The 16,788-nt window shown below is 42.9% G+C and overlaps 3 long non-coding RNA genes across 3 annotated transcripts in view; 2 read left to right on the forward strand and 1 right to left on the reverse strand.

Moving 5' to 3' along the window:
• Positions 1-14,893, reverse strand: part of LOC306826494 — a 38,094-nt gene extending 23,201 nt beyond the window's left edge. Inside the window, exons 1-2 of the long non-coding RNA XR_013779439.1 lie at positions 14,775-14,893; positions 14,605-14,682 (exon numbers count right to left, since the gene is read on the reverse strand). This is a non-coding gene — a long non-coding RNA (uncharacterized lncRNA). The remainder of the gene's footprint in view (positions 1-14,604; positions 14,683-14,774) is intronic.
• The window catches only part of LOC306826490, a 207,053-nt gene that overhangs the window by 11,724 nt on the left and 178,541 nt on the right, over positions 1-16,788 (forward strand). The window lies entirely within an intron of this gene.
• LOC306826994 lies at positions 10,945-12,384 on the forward strand. Its single transcript, XR_013779557.1, has 3 exons — positions 10,945-11,480; positions 11,687-11,823; positions 11,892-12,384. It is a non-coding gene; the product is annotated as an uncharacterized lncRNA (long non-coding RNA).

Genomic DNA, 16,788 nt, shown 5'->3' on the forward strand with positions numbered 1-16,788 from the left:
ATTACTGTCCACGTATACCTTCTTCTGTATTTTAAGTTTGAACTGACATCTTGACACTTTATTCTTTTGACACTTTATCGTATGTTTTAGAGCAGCACTATCTGTCATTTACTGCTCTGTGTGCCTTTTGAATCCCCCCGGGGACAAATAAAGTTCTTTGAACTGTATTGAATATCTCATCCTTTGTTTGGAGTTAATGCCAGATTGTAAGTGTAAGAATTGTTTTGATGTGGACTAAACAGCAGGACTAGCTGAAGTGGAAAGTTAATGTTGTACTCTGCAATCTAACTGATGTACATTTATTTATTTTACCAGAGGGTTGTCCGAGACTTATCCTCTCTAGAAAGTTACTCACATGTAGAATTAATGAAAATATCTATGAATTAACTGAACCTATGTTACATATAGTTTTGGGACTTCTATTACATTTCATATTTCTAACCGTTATCAAAGCCAGATAAATCACTTCTGTTATACTGTAGTTTCTTTAATGGCAGCCACCATGACGGGGTCGCCACGACAGACAACCGTTAATTGTTGCCGTGGATAATTGCTGCATGAGGCAGCGGGAACTAATTCTTCAGGCTGCCATTCTGTTGCTGTGATAAAAACATGCAGATTATACTTTCTGTATCCCGCCATGACTCGACCTCATCCTTTGTTGTTTTTATGATTGAGAGCCCCCTGGAGGTGGAATTTAGATACTGTGCCTTTAAGTTTCTTTACATGTGCTAAACTCTGTGAAGAGACGGACAACACCATGAAAGTACATGAAAAGTGTCTCTACAGAGCTTGGTTTAAAGTGCAGAGGTTTTAGGCCATTTCACATCAGTCACCCCACTTCACAAACACTTCAATATTTTCTGGGAACTACGATGTTTGCCTAAATGATCGTAAGGGGTTTACAGAACATTTCCTCATGCTAAATGTTAGTGAGAATTTAACAAATCTGGAGGATTATCAATGTAATATCTACTTGGGGCTTAAGGAGATGGTGATGTTGCAGAGCCACTGTAAACATTTTAGCCTTTGAGGCTAATGCAAGCTGTACGTATACTACTGTTGACAAATACTAAAAGTGACACTTGAGAGCTAACCTCCAGTGTCCCCTCTCCCAAACATGTTCTCATTTAGACTTGTGCTTTCAGCTTTTGTTTTTCACTTACTGCAAGTTTCTGTACAGTGTCAGTCTCCATCTTGTTTGCATCTGCCTTCCCATGAAATAAGACAATGTGAGAAAATGTAATTGTGAGGTTATGCTTTGCTCTGTTGGACACTTAATCTTGATTCTTCCCTCCTATTTTTTGTAATCATGTAGTTTGTGCATTACTAAAGGCAAAAGAGTGTGTTCGCCATCCCCACAACATGGCTGCCTTCACTATTTGGTGCAAGTCCATCACCTCAGTGACCGTGCAGCTGGCATACCACGCAGTGATGCTATGATCAGGCTGCATTGGAAGGTGGTCTTATAGAAATGGAGCAGCTGTGTCTTTAGAGCAGGGCCTCCTTCAGCTTCCTTAGGAAGGAGTCTCTGTTGGGTCTTTTTGACCAGGTGTGAGGTATCCGTCTGTCAACCACTTCCACTGCTTATGTGAAGGGGGGTGTAAATGGTAAACTTGAGTTTGTATCGTGCTCTTCTAGTCTTCTGACTGTTTTAAGTGCTTCGAGACTCTGCTACGTAAAGTGACTATCAGAAGTAGCTAATCCCAAAGGGTCTTGCAAATGGGACATGTAGCCGACTCTACCAAGTGAGCCACAGCTGGCCCACTAAATATGTGTTTTAGATCGTGTTGATCTCCTGAAGTCTATGGACGATGGCAAATCTGTTATGTGAACACATTTTTAAAGTTGCAAAGCAAGAAAGGAAGTTTGGAGATGCTAAAGACACGTCGACTGACAAGGTACAATGTTTTGCATTAATATGACGCTGCTCGTGTCTACATCCTGTTGTTTTCGAATGTGAATGTGGATTTGTATTCAGCTGTTGCCATGATGTCTAGAGTTGTAGCTAAACGCCATTTACAAAGTGTTTAATTGAATCTTTAAGGATGAATTATCTGAACATTATATGAATTATTGCTTCCTTATTAACATTAACCTATTCTGGAATGAGTTGTATGAGACTTGTTCTAATATTTACCATTTCATCTTTGTCAAACAGAGTCCACAAAATTCAATTAAATCAGAAATATATATTAAACATTACTTCTCGAGCTGGGCGCCTCAAACAGCAGCTGATAGGATTTGTGTGATATTGATGTTTTTATTATATGTATCTATCTGTGCAGAGCATGATTCTGACTAGCATTGGACTCTCCAGCTGACTTACACAGGAAAGCTTTATTTATTAAGTCTTGATTGGCAACATCCCACCAAGTCTAACCTCCTCCTCCCTGACCTGATGTCAGACCCACTGTGTTCTGGTAGTCTGCGGCAGTCTGAGTGCAGTGTGTCACAGTGAGCATCACTTCTACACATGAGTCCTTTAAGTAGGAGGATTTTTGTGGAATATCTGCACATAAAGCTGCTGTGAGTTACTTTTTGTGCGTCGTCTTTGGACAAAGTGATCCTCCTCCTTTGTCACTGTCGTCCTGTTCACACATCGGCCGTGTTTCTAAAATCTTATTATTCTGTATTTTCAAAAGTTGAAGGAATCACTCATTGTGAAGATATAATGCAAAAGATGTAAAATAAAAAAAGTCTTGTTGCTGATGTCTGGTTTGCATTAGAAGTATCAGTGTTCATTTCTGTCTCTTTCATAATGTTATCACTGCTCCTCTATTCGTGTGCTGGTTCCACCTCTGCACTGGATTGTTCACACCGCCTGACAGAAAAAGTTGTCGTGTTTAACACGTGTTGGATATTGTGTAGGAGGGTGAGAGGGCTTTAATCCAGGCGACATCATATCATGCTGAGAGCTGTTCCAGGACTTATCAGTCGAATAAATGTCTTGTAAAAGTCGAGTTATTAGGTTACTTGTTGTCAAGTGATGCAGGAAGCAGCTGGCTCAGCTCATAAAGCAGTCATAAGCCCAATCACTGCTCGGGCTAATTGACAGCCACACGGAGAGGGAGCAGCTAATTGATTATAGGCTTGCCCTATTCCAACACACCAGGGGACTGATGAGAATGAGAGACTCAGGAATACCTTTGTGTTTTGGGGCTCTTTATACTTGTGTTAGAGAAAGCTCATGAACTTGTGTAAAAACCATCAAAGTTTTACACTCATGTTTGTTGTCTGTTTGTAAAAGGTCTAAAAAAAAATAAAAATAAATACAACGTTCATCTTCTACAGGAAGCCTCAAAGCAGAACACAAAACTGAAAGTCCTTGTCTTTTCCTTTGTTCATGTGTGGAGTGACAGACTCCTCAGCTGTGTTAAAGATCAGAGGATATTGTAGAGATATTAAATGTAAATGACGTATTCTGCAGTATAAATCTTTTTAAAATTACAACTATGTTTAAGTTCATGGCTAAAGTCTTTTTTTGGCAAGCAACACACATGGTCCTCCGCCCCTTCAATCTCCTTATGAATATAAATCTATGCATCTTTGTTGTGACTTCATCATCATCATCCTCATCATCCTCAGAGAGCTTGACATGTGAGACCACAAGAGCAGGTTCAATTCATCATCAGTCACTGCTTTTTGAACCCCGATGCATACGAGCACTGAAGGCTCCTGCTGAGGCCCCACACTCCCTTTACCCCGAGTGTGTTTCCTTTCACTTCCTGCTTGATTAACATTGTTCTTCCACTCCAGTAGAGCTGAAAACATCGAGTTGCAATCAAAGTGTGAATGTGCATTCTGGTGCAAAGCAACAAACTAACGTCCGTGTGAATGCATGGGCTCTCTACTCTTCAGTCAAATCTAAACCACTCTCCTGCATCTATGCTCTTAAAGTCAGCTTCTATGTGTGCAGCTGTAATTGTCTTCTGCAGAAAGTGTTTCTGTTGCGGTGACTATTTAACATTCCACCAATGCCTGTCCATTATGAGCTGAAGAAAGACTGCATCCTCCACTTCAAAGTCTTCCATCAGCACACTGTTATAGACTAACAATTCATCGGGCTGCACAAAGAGCCATTGGTTTAATCCCTTCCCAAGTCATTTTTTGTTACCTATCAAAGTGAATGTTGGGTCCGGCCCATGGGAGGGGCGACATGACATTTCCACTGCAGCTTCTAAACAGGTCAGCCAAGGGAACCATGGAGTCCAAAACGGTAGGAGGGGGACAATTTCAACCAAAACCGTGTAACTGAATCTAAACCAGTGGTTAAACCCATTCAGCAGTGGAGGAATGGGCAGAGCCCGAACAATACAAAACCATTCATAGGCTAACACAGGCCCACTGGAATGAGCAGGGAGGGGTTTGAATCAGGCAGAATGACTCTCAGTCCATCAGTCCGTCAGACTACAGAGGCCCACAAGTAGGATGGAGGCTGACACAAGTATATTTGTATTTCAAACATGGTTCCTTCTGTGTTTGTGCCGAGTCACACTCCGCGTGGCGGCTGCCTGAACCTCAGAGTCTGGCCGACTGTATCAGTTGCTCCTCCAGACAGTACTGTTAAAATTTCACCAGGTGTTTCTTTATCAAATCAAATCAAATCAAACTTTATTTATAAAGCGCTTTTCATACTTTTAAAAGTAGCACAAAGTGCTTTACATGTTAACATCACATTAAAATCACATTAAAATCATTCCCACCCTCCCCCCATCCCCCACGCATACAGACAGTATCACACTCACAGTCATACTCACAGTCACCCCACGCTCCAACACACATGCGCAGACCTAAACCCATACACACACATGCACACACACCAGCATCAATGATATGGACAGAAGGCTGAGTACGGATGAACCAGGTAAGTAAACGCCAAAGAGGAGCCGTCTGCATCGAGAGCGGCAGATCGGCCGCGGCCATCAGGGGCACCATCACAGGGTGCCCAGGGGAGGCGGGGCCGGGACCCCTGACCTCCACCCAGACACCGCAGGACGGCGCCCAGGCAGCCACAGCCCTCCACCGCTCCCGACACAGAGGGCTCCCTCGGAGGAAACACTGGCAAGAGACGTAAAATACATAAAACTTTTAAAATGAGGCCAAACAATAAACTGAATAAAGCTAAAACCGATAGAATGATGGTAAGATATAAGTAAACATAAAATGCTAAAATCATAACAGATAAAATGAATAAATATTATTTAAAAGCTAGACTAAAAAGGTGGGTCTTGAGCCTGCTCTTAAAAATATGAGCGTTCTCTGCGGCCCTGAGGTCCTCCGGCAGGCTGTTCCAGAGGCGAGGGCCGTAAAAACTGAAGGACGCCTCGCCGTGGGTGTGTGTCCTGACTTTTGGGATGACTAAAAGACCTCTGCCGGAGGAGCGCAGGGACCGCGAAGGCTCATATGGTAAAAGCAATTCTGACAGATAAGAAGGCCCAAGACCATTAATACACTTAAAAACCATTAAAAGAACCTTAAAATCGATCCTGAAAGACACGGGGAGCCAATGCAGTGATTCTAAAACCGGAGTAATGTGAGCCCGCCCTCTGGTCTTCGTCAGGACACGAGCTGCTGAATTTTGTAGGAGTTGTAGGCATGAAATATTCTTTTTAGGAAGACCAGAGAGCAGGGCGTTACAGTAGTCGATACGACTGGTGATAAAAGCATGCATTAGCGTCTCCGTGTTGGCCCGAGAGAGAATGGGGCGGACTCTGGCTATGTTCTTTAAATGATAAAAACCTATTTTGGTGATGTTCTTGATGTGTGGAATAAAAGTCAGCTCAGAGTCTAAAATCACGCCCAGGTTTTTCACCTGTGTGGATGGATTAAAAGATAGTGCCTGTAATTTGGGTAAAAGTTTCTCTCTCTGAGCCTCAGGACCGAGGACTAAAACTTCAGTTTTGTCCTGGTTAAGCTGGAGAAAGTTATCTGCCATCCAGGATTTGATGTCTAAAATGCAGTTAAAAAGTGCATCCATTGGCCTTGTGTCATCAGGAGACATGGAGATGTACAACTGTGTATCATCTGCGTAGCTGTGAAAGCTGACTCCATGTCTCCTGATGACACTGCCTAGAGGGAGCATGTACAAGTTAAAAAGCACTGGGCCTAAAATCGAACCCTGGGGCACACCACATGTGACTTTATGGACCTTAGAGGAGCAAGTATCTAGACTTACCATGAATGTCCTGTCTGTGAGATAGGAGGTAAACCATTTGTGAACAGCACCGGACAGGCCGATGTGCTGCAAACGGGTTTATGCCGTCTATGAATCTGACACATTAGGTTCATAAACAGGTTGATGCAACACACACACAGACACATAGACACGCGCGCACGCACGCGCACACACACACACACACACAGACACAGACACATAGACGCGCGCACGCACACACGCGCACATATACACACACACACACACACACACACATGTACACTGGATGTAACACTGCCTGACAATTTGACCCATCAACAACCAAAACACTTAAAACAACAACAACATTAACCATGGGCACAGAGAATAAACAGGAAGCTCACTTCACTTCATGATGTCTTTTTCAATTGTACTCATTTTCTTAAATGATCAACTCAATCCTGATCCTGAACTCAAAGATCATGTTAAGTCTGGGAAAAAAAAGCCATCATTATTATTTTTTTTTTTTAGCCCTAAACTAATACTTGTCAAGGAGCATGAGGAGTGGCTGCCAGCAGAGGGCGCTCATGGATCTGGAATTCCACATTTCCCCTCTCACATAGTTTTTTTTCTATTTCTGCAACATTATACATCTGATGATCTTTTGCTCCTTGGCAGTGTTATCTCAGGGCTATTTAGGAAATGTGGGGCCATTTATTTTGGCCAATAACTATTTTACAGTGAGTGGTTGTGTCATTGACAACAACCTGATGAGCCAATGAGGAAGAACTGCGGTTCAGTGAGTGTCCACTTGAGGCTCGCCATGTCATGTTAAAATGTCAGTTTTTACAGCAGAAAGCTGTAAAGAAAGTCAGCTGACTTTACAGATATCCCATAATGCTAATCAATGAATTCTGCATTCTGCAATTGGTGGCTTCAAAACAAAGTATTTCAACAACAATTCAACTCGGAATAAACAAACATTGGATCACAAATCCAAAATAATAGTTTTTATTTATAGAGCATTTTTCTAAATCCACATTATAAAGTGTTTCAAACCAAAGTCAAAAGACAAAAAGGTGAAAACCATCAAACCTGGATAATCCCACAAACTGAACAAGCGGTCAACAAACCCAGGAGAAATCAGGGAAGCTCTCAGATCTTCAGCACATCTTCAGAAGAGATGGAAGAATAGTCAGTGAGTGTGCTGACCTGATCTCCTCAGACAGCTCGTTGCAGAGCTTTAAGGCTTTCACTGAGCACGCTCAGTCACCCCTGCCTCAGAAACACATACATGATGTTAAAAGCTGAGTCCTGCTTCATATATGCCAAGAAGGTCAGATAAGTAGCACTGACATGGGCTTTAAAAAGATCAGAGGGGAGATCTTCAAATCGCAGACAGGCACAGCTGGTCCAAGAAGGCCGAAACAGGAGGAATGTGATCCCTTTAATGTGTAGACTAGTTCTGCACAATGACGATCAAATGAAGAGGTCGTTGTAACAGTCACAGCGTGAAGGGATGAAGGCGTCTGACAGTCTTAAAAGCATCAAATAGATGTTTCTGGGATGGTTAAAACAAGACTGTACTCGTGTTGATGTGTGAGACTCCCTGACTGTGTTTCAGCAGGAGGCCACCAGAGGGCAGAGTTTGTTCACATATAAAAAGCAATCAGCGTACAAACTATGCACAGGCCATTATTCACTAAATATGCTCAAACATGTAGAAAATGGTAATCATTATAAACATAATTAATTAACATTTCATGGTTTCTTCAAAAAATGGTGGTGTTAATAATCATCAATAGAGGTTTGCAGGGGCCGGGGGGCAGGCGAGCGGGGGCCATACACTTCCTCATCCAGGGATTATGCGGCTCAATCAGACTCTGGCAGATTATGTCTGACCAAAACAGACTCTGCTAGAGATTAACAACTATTTCCAAATAATGTTGTTCCATGAAAACAATCAGCTTTGAGATTAGTTAGCTGGAGGCATCAAATGGCCCACAGATGTAAAAGCGATGGTTTTGGAAGATAAATCCGACCTGAAATCCCCTCAGATTCAATGGTTTCAATATGTTTGGGAGGTTTGAGCGTAATTGGATTGATTTTACTAATCCTTAAAATATATTCTCATAAAGCTCCCCAAAAACCAATTAGAGCTGTCTAAAACATGTCTGCCAGGGCCATAATTAGTGTCACCCGTAGTGTCATAAACATCAAATCAGAGTTTAATGGATGCATTTACAGATTACTCTGTTGAAATTATTTTTAAATTGGCTGGATTTCTGTTGTGTTTTAGAGCTTCATTTGTGAGTACATGCACTATGTCACTCTCACAGTGCAGCATCAGAGCTCGTTCTTTAATGAAGACAGGATCATTCATCAAATACAATTCTATAATTCATGTTTTTTATCCAAAGCGACATCAGAAGCTTTTTCAAGTAGCTGCATGTCGTTACTGCAGCTTCACGAGGAGCCAATGATCCAACAGATCCTGCACAACACCTGACTGATCGATTATTCTCAACGCTGATGCTAATCATTCCTCAATGTGAAGGGAAACAACACAAATAGAGAAATATGCCTCACCTTTAACAAGCTGTCTGTTTGTTTTTGTTGTTCATCAGTAATCAGAAAAAAACAAGTTATGAAACGTTTTCATTAAAATAAGACATCAGCAAGATACATCTGAGCAGCGTCAGCAACATAAATGATTTCTTTTCCCTGTTAACTTGTTCATCGTGATGCCTTTCACATCTGTTATGAACATGTACATGAACATGCGAGTTGTTTAATCTCTTTTGTTGAATCACAGTAAAGCCAAACAGGCCATGTGATCGAAGTCCTTCAAGTTGAAGCTTCACCGTACGAGTTGAGGCAGCAGTGTAATGTCAGCACCACAGAACTGTAGAAGAAGTTCATGTGTAGAAACTGAGTGCAGGAGAGGTCAACATCGTGGAAGACTCGGGTCTGAGGGACGACCTCGGGTTGGGATGTTGTTGTGAGTCACTCTGGAAACTAATCAAAGAGATTATTTCTTCTGACGTCGTTCAGGCTGAATCGTGAGTGATAACACAAGGCATGGCATCAAAAGGTCAGAGCAGTTCTAGTCTGCTGTGTAGCCGACAGCGTTCGAGAGCAGCGATGAATATGAATCATCAGCATGGGAAGACTTTCTAAAGCTGATCACCAAGCATCGCCTCAGGAGCAGGATGTCACAGGATCATCTGGAAGGCTCCACACTTACGGAAACAGAAAAAGAGATGCCGATGAATATGGACTCTGATGACGTGATTGACAGGATCAAGGAGAAAATCTCTGTGACTGCTCAGTGCTGTCTCATGTTCTGGTCACCTACTGTTTGCATTGTAGGCTAGACCAAACCAACAGAGACCAAGACCAGAGTGCTCCGAGACCAAGACCATTAGAGATCAAGTCAAGGCCAAGAACAAGGCAGGGTGAGTCGGAGATAAAACCAAGACCATAGATATCAACTGAAAATCATCAACTCGTGTGCAGCAGGTGTGTTTTTCATCTAATCACAGTAATGATGTGGAAAAACCGGCTGTCAGTGCCACACCACGGCACGACCTTTGAGGTCATCCAGTCAATCTGCTGGCTGTCCCATCCTCCAAACTCAAGAGGAAAGCTGACTGCGCCCTGGTTGTTTTAGCTCCCCGACTGTTGCATGCACTCTCTCCTGAGATCCCTTCAATCTGTTCACTGTTGAAAAAAAAGTCCTCATAAAAACCTTTAACCAACCTTTAACCACCATAAAAATATTTTTTTTACTTTAGCTGTAAAATAATCCTCACTGCTGTTAGTCCTTTTAGATCACTTTAAAAGTTCATCTTTCTAGGTTTTTATTTGTGAAGTTGTATTGTTGCTTTTATTATGGTTTTAAACTTTAATCACCACATTTTCTCAACCTTGTTGTTGCTGTAGAGCACTTTGTATCCTGGGACGGGTGCTATGGTAATGCAGTTTTTTTGTTATAATTTAGTATCTTCAGAAATGGTATTATATAGCAATCATAGTTCAAACCATGAATTTATCATTAGACTTGTTAAATTTGAGTTATGCTGAAATTGAATTAACCTCTGTGTTAGTGACCATGCTTAGTGCCCGTCTGCAGCGCAGTGTGTGTGTGTGTGTGTGTGTGTGTGTGTGTGTGTGTGTGAAATATAGCTGCAGACCGAATGATGAGTGACACCCTGAATGTGCATTCCACTTGATTTGCTCTGTGCTTCAATTCACTGAATGATGATATTTCCCTGGAACTGGCAGTGTTTGTTGACTCAGGAGCTGATGAAAGTTTCATGGACAGTGGGTTAGCTAAACAGCTTCAGCTGACCCTGGTACCTCTACCTTGTCCTCGAGAAACCACTGCACTGGATGGCCAGCGGCTGTGCTTCATCACTCACCGCACTTCTGCCTTGAGCTTAACCATGTCAGGTAATCACTCAGAAATACTCTCATTTCATATAATTGACTCACCTGATTATATGTCGTTTTGGGTTATCCTTGGTTAAAGAAACACAACCCACACATTGACTGGACTAATGGTGTGATTTTAGGATGGAGTGAGCTTTGTCATTCATCCTGTCTTGTGTTTGCTTCACCTAGTATCTCTACCAAGAACTCTGACTCCTCAGATTTTCCGGATCTCTCTGATGTTCCTACGGTCTATCTGGATTTAAAGGAGTTATTCAACAAATCCCGTGCTACCTCTTTGCCTCCTCACCGGCCCTATGACTGTGCCATTGACCTCCTACCTGGTGCTTCTCCTCCAAAGGGTTGTCTCTACTCCGGAGAGAGAGGCAATGAATAACTACATTTAGAGTTCCCTGGCTGCAGGTATCATTCGTCCCTCCTCCTCTCCTGCTGGAGCAGGGGGGTTTTTTGTGGATAAAAAGGTCAGAGTCATTACACCCGTGCATTGACTGCAGAGGCCTAAATGATATCACCATTAAGAATAGGTATCCTCTTCCACTTATGTCGTCTGCGTTTGAACTGGTGGAAGGGGCTTCCATTTTCACTAAATTGGATTTAAGAAATGCCTATCATCTAGTTCGGATACGAGAGGGAGATGAATGGAAGACGGGGTTTAACACCCCTGGTGGCCACTATGAGTACCTGGTCATGCCATTTGGTCTTTCTAATGCACCAGCAGTTTTTCAGGCCCTGGTGAATGACATTCTGAGGGACATGTTGAACAAATTTGTCTTTGTTTACCTTGATGACATTTTGATTTTTTCCAAGTCAGAGGAGGAGCATGTGCAACACGTCCGTCGGGTTCTTCGACGGCTGCTGGAGAATCAGCTATTTGTCAAAGCGGAGACATGTGAGTTTAACCAGTGTTCTGTGTCCTTCCTGGGGTTCATTATTACACCTGGCAGTTTCAGGATGGATCCAGAAAAGGTCAGTGCTGTCACAGATTGGCCCACTCCTTCCGACAGAAAACAGCTCCAAAGATTTCTAGGTTTTGCTAACGTTTTATCAGGAACTATAGTTCTGTGGCTGCCCCTCTACATGCTCTAACTTCCCCAGGAACAAGATTTGCATGGAGTTCTGAAGCCGAAGAGGCCTTCCAATCCCTAAAACAGCGGTTCTCCTCAGCTCCCATTCTTACTCTGCCAGATCCCAAGCTCCAGTTCATCATTGAAGTTGACGCCTCTGATGTGGGGGTAGGAGCTGTCCTTTCACAACATTCGCCTAAGGATAAGAAGGTTCATCCATGTGCTTTCTTTTCTAGGAAACTTTCCTCTGCTGAGCAAAACTATGATGTCAGCAACCGCGAGCTGCTGGCCGTCAAACTGGCTCTTGAGGAGTGGAGGCACTGGTTGGAGGGGGCTGAGCAGCCATTTCTTGTGTGGACTGACCACAAGAATCTCGAATATATAAGGACTGCCAAATGACTAAACTCCCGTCATGCCAGGTGGGCACTTTTTTTTAATCTTTTTGATTTCACCCTTTCCTATCGCCCTGGCTCCAGAAACATCAAGCCAGACGCCCTGTCCTGCCAGTTTGAGCGAGAGGAGACTCCGAGAACCCTTGGCACAATTCTCCCACAGTCTTGTATTATTGGAGCAGTGACGTGGGGCGTAGCCGATGAGGTCAGACGAGCATTGGTAGGGATTGAGATTCCTGAAGCCTGCCCTAAAAATCGACTATATGTCCTCCCTTATCTCTGTCTACGGGTCCTGCAGTGGGGACACTCCTCCACCCTCAGCTGTCACGCAGGGGTTGCTCGCTCCATCAGTCTCCTACAACAATGTTTCTGTTGGCCCACGTTGAAGGAGGATGTCCAGGAGTTTGTTGCTGCCTGTTCTGTCCTTGCCCAGAATAAGACATCCCGACAGCGGCCTTCTGGGTTGCTCCACCCATTGCCTGTTCCCAGGCGACCCTGGTCTCACATCTCCATAGACTTTGTCACTGGACTTCCTCTATCAGAAGGTAACACTGTTATTCTCACAACTGTGGACAGATTTTCTAAGATGGCCCATTTTGTTCCTCTGCCTAAGCTCCCCTCTGCCAAGGAGACGGCAGAGGTCATGTTGTCTAATGTTTTTCGGCTACACGGCCTCAAGATGTTGTGTCAGACCGGGGCCCCCAATTTGCCTCTCGGTTTTGGAAGGAATTCTGCAGACTCATAGGAGCTACGGGAATCTGTCATCTGGATTCCACCCTCAGTCCAATGGTCAGACAGAACGGTACAACCAGGAGCTGGAGACAGGACTCCGTTGTACAGTATCCCAAGATCCTTCCCTGTGGAGTAAACATTTGATTTGGATTGAGTATGCTCATAATTCTCTCCCTGTCTCTGCCACAGGATTTTCTCCTTTTCAGTGCGTGTATGGTTATCAGCCACCTTTGTTTCCTGAAGTGGAGGGGGAAGTCTTGGTTCCATCAGCTCAGGCTTTGGTGCGCCGCTGTCACTTAACCTGGAGAAGAGCCCGAGCTGCTCTCCTCCGCACCTCCAGCCGGTACAAAAGGTCAGCGGATAAGCGTCGTGCTCCTGCTCCTCGCTACAGGGTGGGGCAGAGGGTTTGGCTTTCCACCCAAGACCTTCCTCTACGCCTGGAGTCTCGCAAGTTGGCACCGAGGTTCATTGGTCCATTCCCAATTACTAAAGTTGTGAAACCAGTGGCAGTCCAGCTCAAACTCCCAAGGACGATGAGGGTTCATCCGACTTTCCATGACTCCAAGATAAACCCCAACAGACTCAGTCCCCTGGTTCCCTCCTCCAAACCCCCTCCACCCCCCCGGATTATTGATGGGGGGGCCCGTCTACACTGTTAAACGGCTTCTAGCTGTTCGTCCCAGGGGCCTTGGACTTCAGTACCTTGTTGATTGGGAAGGGTATGGACCTGAGGAGAGGTCCTGGGTTCCTTCAAGAGACATTATTGATAAGACATTGATCAGAGACTTTCAGAGGCGTCACCCTCTGGGGGGTACTGTGATATTCTGTTTGTCATCATGTTGTTTTCTTTTGTATGACTTCCTGTTTTATTTTGCCGACTGCTGTTTTGTATGAATTCTAGTCTGGCTTCCTGTCTTTGTTCTGTTTCCTGCCTTGTGTCCAACACACCTGTATCTCTTTTCCCATTAGTCAGACCGGTATATATGCCCTGTGTTTTCACCAGCCCTCTGCCAGATTGTCATTGTATTCCTCGTGTTTCATGCTCTCCAGCCTTTTTGTCCTAGTGTTTGCTTGCCCGTTTTTTTCGGACTTTGGATTTTTGGATTTTGGATTTTGGATTGTCTCATTTTGACCTACTGCTTTCTAAGTAAAGAACTTTCAAAGTGCTTTTTGTGTACTGGTTTTCTCTGCAACTGAGTCTGGTTTAGAAGCGTGACAGTGTTGCCCTGTTATGACTCTTGCTCCTGTTTGTTTTTTGTTTTTTTCATTTTATATACTTTATTACAGGGTATGAAATACCTGGAGGCATTCGGGTGTCCCCCCTCCAACATGGGGCTTTTTTTTATTTTTATTTTTTAATCGTGAGTGGGCAGGAGTTTAATATTTTTCACAAACAGGTTATGGAGGATCTGGGATCTACAGCGTTTGTAGGTGTGTCCTTTGTATTCAAAGACCAGCGGACATCGCACTTTCCTTTTCTCTCTCTGGTTCATTGCAGAGTATAAAGTCAAATACAGGTGATTCTTTACTAATCCCCGAGAGGGAAATTCTGGTTCGCACTGTGTTATTTTAAAGACATGTTTCCCAAATACACAGGCCTGAATCACACACATGCACTGATTCTTTTTTTCTCATAATCCATCTGTAGCCCAGTGAATCTTCATTGTCTATTATCTCTATACTGTCTTCCTCTGGGAAAGATGATATCACCGTAAAAAGGAATCAACCTTCCTCTCATAACTGTTAATAACTTTGTCGCTACCCAAAAGTGTATTTATCTTAATTCTCTCCATCCTGATTATTGTCATTGAAGCTCAATACTCACCTTGATCAGCAGTTGCTGTTTTAATAGAAACTGAGGTTGTCAAAGTGCTGACACTCTCCTTGTTTGGGTTTGTAACACCTGAACAAAAAAAAAAAAAATGTTTTTCTTCATGACATTTACACCACAGGACTTTTCTTCTGCTGATCCAGCATGAAGACAGATTTACTTACTTTTAACAGTGACTGAGGAATAATCACTGTGTGGAGATGGAGCATTTCTGTCTCCAATCTGAACAGTGTAAAAACATTTCACTTTGACCTCAGCAGGTGAACTCTGATGATCCATCATCAGCAGTTCACTTCCTGTCAGATTCTGCAGACAGGATAAAATCCTCACAGTTCCTGCACTTAAAGTTTGGTAGTAACACTGAGACATAGATGATGGAGTCAGACAGTTCAGTGTGACTGAGTCTGTCTCTGTGATCACTGCTGGATTCACCGTCAGGTCAGGTTGAGGAAGAGCTGAAAATATAAACCACGAATATGTTGTATGAAACTCAAACATAACCTGCATGCTTAAACTCTTCAGTAGTACATCGATCTCAGCACAGTTAAGAACAATAAGAGATCACAGACTGACCTTCTGTTTGAATCCCATGAAAGACATCTGTTGGAAATACAGAGAGAAAGTAAGGTGACTACACACGATAATAAGTTAAAAAGTTCACACTTTCAAACTCATCCAAATATTTAATTATTTCAAACAGAGAATTATTAACTGAGATAAAAATAGATTTTATTTGTCACAACGTGCAGAACATACAAAACACAATCTCACCGCTCAAAGTTTAAGCACAGACATGATGATGTCATCAATGTCATGTTTCTATGTATTAATCTGCAGTGCTTTATAACAGTCCATGATAATAATGAATAAATCAATAAAGGTTTAACTTACACATGAAGAAGACAAACAGCAGACGTGCAGCCATGATGAAGCTGAACACTGAGACTGTGCAGAGGATACTCGTGTGTCTGACTGTGAGGACTTTGTGGTTAATGAGACCAAGTTCTTAAAATGTGACACCAGAACTCTCACCAGAAATTATACTCACTGACAGAGAAACCACAGCTGAACTTTTAAATCTCCCACATCGGAAACTATCATCTGTAGAAAGAAGACATGGTGAATCTTCAGGTGTAAAACATACACTTCATGAACACACTGAGCTTGTTCCTAGTCTGCTGTATTAAAGAGAACTTTTTTTCCCCATTTTGCCTTTATTACTAAAACAGCTTTCTGAATAATAACTGATGTGTCTCCTCTAACTGTTGTCGTCTGCTTCTTTCAGTTTTCAATCATTGTATGAATAATATTGTGTCCGTAACAACTTTTAATAAATATAGACGGAGATGGAGCTTCAACTCAGAATGATGCTTTTACTGTAGAATGGCAGGTTACGAGAACTGCGCCAATGTAATCAACCATGACGTGCGCTACACGACAGAAGGGGTGCTATAACTCTGCATGGAGAAATAGTCCATACACTACACTTCCTCCCATTTTAAATTGATTGGATAACACAATTGAATGCATACAAAACAATCCAGTCAAATATGAAAATTATATCAAGACCTTTTTGTTTTTATAGAAAAGCTATATAAACTCAACACCTTTTTGCATATGAATTCTAACGTTTCATCCTACAAAGCTCTAAACAGTCAGGCACCATCCTATCTTAAAGAGTTAAGTGTACCATACTACCCATCGAGAACATTACGCTCCCAGAATGCAGGCCTGCTCGTGGTACCTACAGTCTCTAAAAGTACTCTGGGAGGTAGAGCCTTCAGTTATCAGGTGCTGCTCCTCTGGAATCGTCTACCAGTCGGGGTCCAAGAGGCAGACACACTAGGTACTTTCAAGAATAGACCCAAAACTTGTCTTTTTGATAAATCTTATAGTTAGGGCTGGCTTAGGACCAGCTCATAGTTATGCTGCTATAGGCCTAGACTACTGGAGGAACTGGCACCAGGAACTCTTATCCCTCTCTCCCTCTTTCTCTGCTTTCATATGTTATTACTGCTTGTCACTATCTTTATATTCAAGTTACTAACGTTCCTCGGGACTGTTGATGAGGATGGCCTGCCCAAACAACTACTCTTTGGATGTGCATCCAAAATCTGATCCACGTGGCGTCTATACGTTTGTTCACCGACTCCAACTGTGTACATCAGTGGTCCAGTT

This window comes from Symphodus melops, assembly GCF_947650265.1.
Source record: "Symphodus melops genome assembly, chromosome: 7".
NCBI lineage: Eukaryota > Metazoa > Chordata > Actinopteri > Labriformes > Labridae > Symphodus > Symphodus melops.